General features: G+C 36.0%; 1 long non-coding RNA gene across 9 annotated transcripts in view; it reads right to left on the bottom strand.

Moving 5' to 3' along the window:
* Positions 1–6,075, bottom strand: part of LOC123614609 (uncharacterized) — a 93,941-nt gene that overhangs the window by 19,123 nt on the left and 68,743 nt on the right. The gene's annotated exons all lie outside the window — the stretch shown is intronic.

Here is a 6,075-nt window from a genome sequence, read left to right as displayed (position 1 = left end):
AGTGCTGGGAAGCCTCAGGCCAAACAACATACTGGGTGGGAACACAGCCTCACTTGCCAGCAGATTTCTTGAGCCACAAACACCTCTTGACATGGCCTTACCCACCAGAGGTCTAGGACCAAGCTTCACCCAGCAGTGTGCAGGCACTGACTACTCCTGCCAGAAAACTGGCATAAGCCTCTAGTCCAGCTTCATCCACTAGGAGGAAGATACCAGAAATGAGGAAACAACAATCCCAAAGCCTTTGGAAGGAATCCACAAACACAGGTCAGACTCTACCCTGGGACTGGCTAGACCCTGGCCCTTGGATGACAAGAGAGGAGTGTACTGCTGGGATGCATAGGATGTCTCCCACTGAGGTCCACTTCTCCAAGGTTGAGAAACATAACTAACCTACTTAAAAATACAAATAGAAAGATAGACAATATGAGGCAGCAAAGGAATATCTTCCAGGCAAAGGCATAAGATAAAATCCCAGAAAAAGAAATAAGTGATGAGGAGATAGGCAGTTTATCTGAGAAAGAGTTTAAAGTAATGATGGTGAAGATGTTCAGAGAACTCAAGAGGAGTATAGATGCACAGAGTGAAGTTTTAGCAAAGAGTTGGAAAATATAAAGAATATCCAAATAGAGTTGAAGAATAAAATCACTGAAATGAATAACACACTAGAAGGAACCAAGAATAGACTAAATGAGGCAGAAGAATGGATCAGTGAGCTAGAAGGAAGATTAGTGGAAATCACTACTGCAGAACAGAAAAAAAGAAAAAAGAATGAAAAGAAATGAAGATAGTTGAAGAGAACTCTGGGACAACATGAAGTGCACTAATATTCGCATTATAGGGGTCTCAGAAAGAGAAAAGAGACAGAAAGGACCTGAGAAAATTTTTGAAGAGATAATTACTGAAAACTTCCCTAACTTGGGAAAGGAAAGGTCATCCAAGTCCAGGAAGTACAGAGAGTTCCATACAGGATCAACCCAAAGAGGAACACACCAAGGCACACAGTAATCAAATAGACAAAAATTAAGGATAAGGAATAAACATTAAAATCAGCAAGAGAAAAGCAACAAATAACATACAAGGGAACTTCCATAAGGTTATCAGCTGATTTTTCAGCAGAAACTCTACAGGCCAGAAGGGAGTGGCATAATACATTTAAAGTAATAAAAGGGAAAAACCTACAACCAAGAATACTCTACCTAGCAAGGCTCTCATTCAGATTTAATAGAGAAATCAAAAGCATCAAGAAATCAAAAACAGATAAGCAAAAGCCAAAAGAATACAGCACCACCAAACCAGCTTTAAAACAAATGTTAAAGGAGCTTCTCTAGTCATCAAACCGTAAGAAAAGAGAACAAAAAGAAGAGAGAAAGACCTACAAAAGGTTGCTTTGGCAATTTGGGGTCTTTTATGGTTACATATAAATTTTGGAATTATTTGTTCTAGTTCAGTGAAAAATGTGGTGGGTATTCTGACAGGGGTTGCATTGGATCTGTAGGTTGTTTTGGGTAGTACGGCCATTTTGATAATGTTGATTATTCCAATCAGCACAAGATATCTTTCCATTTCTTTGTATCATTTTCAATTTCCTTCATCAGTGTTTTACAGTTTTCAGAGTATAGGTAACCCCCTTGGGTTAAGTTTATTTCTAGGTATTTTGTTGGTTTTGATGCAATGGAAATGTTTATGCCAGTTATAAAATTCTGGTTTTTGAATTAAAAAAAAGTGAATGTAGGGCTGCAAATGGCAAAATATCCTTCCTTCTTATGGACATGAGTTGTATTCCATTACATATATGTGCTATATCTTCTTTATCCATTCATCTATTGATGTGCACTTAAGATGCTTCCATATTTCGGCAATTATAAATAATGTTGCTTTTTTTTTTTTTTAAAGAATCCTCTATCTTGCAAAACCGTCCTTCAAAAGTGAGGAAGAAATTAATACATTCTCAGGTAAACAAAAGCTGAAGGAGTTCATGACCAGTAGATCTACCCTGCAAGAATAGCTCATGGGAGTTCTGCCAGGTAAAATGAAGACACTGAACAATTAACTCAAATCCACAGAGAGAAACAAAGATCTCAATAAAGGTAAATATACAGACAATTATGAAAGCTAGTATATAATGGTTTATAGTTCTTTTTTTGCTTTCTGCATGATTTAAGACACATACACTTAAAGGAAAAAATTATTGGTATAAAAGCTAGTGAGGTGTGTCTGAGATTAAGCTTTCTGATTGCAGAGTAAGTGCCTGGCATAAGGCTTTTGATTGCTGAGGCATCTATTTCAAAGGACATTCATCTTGAATAAATATACTGTCAGCAGTTTGACACAACTACTAGCAAAACAACAAGATAAGGAATTAGGCTGCCCCACCCATGAAGTTCCCTCTTTCAAAAATTCCTGGGTAATCTAGATAACTGTCCACTTGAGTGAGCCTAATTCTCCCTTTCGGTGCCCTAATTTCTGCTCTTAGGCTTTATGTTAGCCAACAAAGAGTGAACCTATGAAACCCTACACACTCCATCCTCAATCCCTAATAAAGGCAGAGCACTGGGTCTGCACTCTCTACATGCGATCTCACCATGTGGCCCTTGGACATGCCGTGCATCCTCTAGGACCTGTGAGTAATAAAACTGTTCTTCAAGGTTCCCTGATAGTTGTTGCTGAGGTGTGTACATAATAAGAACTACAAGCACCAGTCTAGTCACAACAGTAGCTCTAGTGGGGGAAATGTCTGTGAGGATTCACTACAAGTCATATGGGCTTCGACAAGTATCTCAGGTATTCTTAGCCAACAGTATCACTATCAATAGGCTGGGAATGACACAACATCTAGAATTATTGTAACTTTGGTTTGTAACTTCAAATCTTATTTTCTACATAATTTAAGAGACTAATGCATTTAAAAGAATACTAGCTTATGTTTTGGGGCACACAAGTATAAAGACATAATTATGTGACATTAGCAACTCAAAGGGGTGGAGCAGGGCTACAAAGGAGCAGATTTTTTTGTAGGTTAATGAAATTAAGCTGGTATAAATTCAAATTAGGATGTTAAATGTAATCCCTATGGTAGCTACAAAGAAAACACCTATAAACTATACATAAAAGGAAATGAGAAAGGAATTTAAACATTTCACTACAGAAAAAAATCAACTAAACACAAAAGAAGACAGTAATACAGGAAGTGAGGGACAAAAAAGTTATAAGGCATATAGAAAGCAAATAGTACAATGACATAAGCAAGTCTCTACTTATCAACAATTACTTTAAATATAAATGGATTAAACTCTTCAAATCAAAAGACAGGTATTGGCAGAATGGATTAAAAAACATGATCCAACTATATGCTTTTTATTAGAGACTCACTTGAGACCCAATGACACAAAGAGGCTGAAATTAAAAGGATAGAAAAAGATTTTCCATGTAAATAGTAAACAACAGAGAGCAGGTGTGGCTATAGTAATATCAGAAAAAATAGACTTCAAATTTTAAAAAGTCACAAGAAACAAAGGACATTAATATATATTAATAAAAGGTTCAGTACAGAAAGAAGATATAACAATTACAAGCATTTATGCACCTAACAACAGAGCATCAAAATATATGAAACAAAAACTGACAGAACTGAAGGAAGAAACAGACAGCTCTATAATAATAGCTGAAGACTGCAATACCTTACTCACAATAATGGATAGAACAAGACAGAAGATAAGTAAGGAAACAGATGATTTAACACAATAAACCAACTAGATCTACCAGACATACAGAACAATCTGCCCAACAACAAAATACACATTCCTCTCAAGTGCACATGGGACATTTTCCAGGATACACTATATGTTAGGCCACAAATTAAGTCTCAATACATTTAACAAAACAGGTATTATACAAACTATCTTTACTGACCACAACATGATAAAGCTAGATATTAGTAACAAAAAACTGGAAAATCCACAAAATTGTAGAAATTAATTCATTTTTAAACATCCAGTGGATCAAAGAAGATATTACAAGGAAATCATAAAATACTTAGGCATGAACAAAAACAAAAATACAACAGACCAAAACTTATGAAATGCAGCAAAAGTGAAGCTAAGAGGAAAATTTATAACTAAAAACAATTACATTAAAAAAAAACAAGAAAAATTTAAAATCAACAACCTAACTTTAAAACTAAAGGAATGAAAAAAAAGATGAACAAATTAAATCCAAAGCCAGAAGAAAGGAAATAATAAAGATTAATATAGATAAGAGAGAGATTTATTCCTAGGTGTTTTATTACTTTGGGTGCTATTTTAAAGGGGATTGTTTCTTTATTTTCTTTTTCTGTTGATTCATTGTTAGTGTAAAGAAATGCTACTGATTTTTGAGTGTTAATCTTGTAACCTGCTACCTTGCTGAATTCTTCAATCAGCTCTAGTAGTTTTTGTGTGGACCTTTTAGGGTTTTCTATATATAGTAACATGTCGCCAGCATATAGTGATACTTTTACCTCTTCTTTTCCAATTTGGATCCCTTTTATTTCTCTCTCTTGCCTGATTGCTGTGGCTGGGACTTCCAAGACTATGTTGAATAGGAGTGGTGATAGTGGGCATCTTATACACAGAAAACTATAAAACATTGATTAAGGAAATTAAAGAAGACTTTAAAAAATGGAAAGATATCCCATGCTCTTGGATTGGAAGAATCAATATTGTTAAAATGGTCACACTGCCCAAGGAAATCTACAGATTTAATGCCTATCAAATTACCCAGGACATATTTCACAGAACTAGAACAAATCATAATAAAATTTATATGGAACCACAAAAGACCTAGAATTGCCAAAGCATTACTGAAGAAAAAGAAAGAGGATGGAGGAATAACTCTCCCAGACTTCAGACAATACTATAGAGCTACAGTCATCAAGACAGCATGGTATTGGTACAAAACCAGACATATGCACCAATGGAACAGAATAGAGAGCCCAGAAATGAACCCACAAACTTTTGGTCAACTCATCTTTGACAAAGGAGGCAAGAATATACAATGGAATAAAGACAGTCTCTTCAGCAAATGGTGTTGGGAAAACTGGACAGCAGCATGTAAAGCAATGAAGCTAGAACACTCCCTTACACCATACACAAAAATAAACTCAAAATGGATCAAAGACTTAAACATAAGACAAGATACAATAAGCCTCCTAGAAGAAAATATAGGCAAAACATTATCTGACATACATCTCAAAAATGTTCTCCTAGGGCAGTCTACCCAAGCAATAGAAATAAAAGCAAGAATAAGCAAATGGGACCTAATTAAACTTACAAACTTCTGCACAGCAAAGGAAACCATAAGTGAAACAAAACGACAACCTATGGAATGGGAGAAAATTTTTGCAAATGAAACCAACAAAGGCTTGATCTCGAGAATATATAAGCAGCTCATATGACTTAATAAGAAAAAAACAAACAACCCAATCCAAAAATGGGCAGAAGACCTAAACAAGCAATTCTCCAAGGAAGAAATACAAATGATCAACAAGCACGTGAAAAAATGCTCAATATCACTAATCATCAGAGAAGTGCAAATCAAAACTATGATGAAGTATCGCCTCACACCAGTCAGAATGGCCATCATTCAAAAGTCTACAAATGACAAATGCTGGAGAGGCTGTGGAGAAAAGGGAACCCTCCTACACTGCTGGTGGGAATGCAGTTTGGTGCAGCCACTGTGGAAAACAGTATGGAGATTCCTCAAAAGACTAGGAATAGACTTACCATATGACCCAGGAATCCCGCTCCTGGGCATCAATCCAGAAGGAACCCTGCTTCAAAATGACCCCTGCACCCCAATGTTCATAGCAGCACTACTTACAATAGCTAAGACATGGAAACAGCCTAAATGTCCATCAACAGATGACTGGATAAAAAAGAAGTGGTATATTTATACAATGGAATACTATTCAGCCATAAAAATGACAACATAATGTCATTTGCAGCAACATGGATGTTCGTGGAGAATGTCATTCTAAGTGAAGTAAGCCAGAAAGAGAAAGAAAAATACCATATGACATCGCTCATATGCGGAATC

The sequence above is a fragment of the Camelus bactrianus genome, chromosome 9 (genome assembly GCF_048773025.1).
Source record: "Camelus bactrianus isolate YW-2024 breed Bactrian camel chromosome 9, ASM4877302v1, whole genome shotgun sequence".
NCBI classification, from domain to species: Eukaryota; Metazoa; Chordata; class Mammalia; order Artiodactyla; family Camelidae; genus Camelus; species Camelus bactrianus.
The sequence above is the reverse complement of the archived record's forward strand: the minus strand, read 5'-3'. Positions and strand labels throughout refer to the sequence as shown.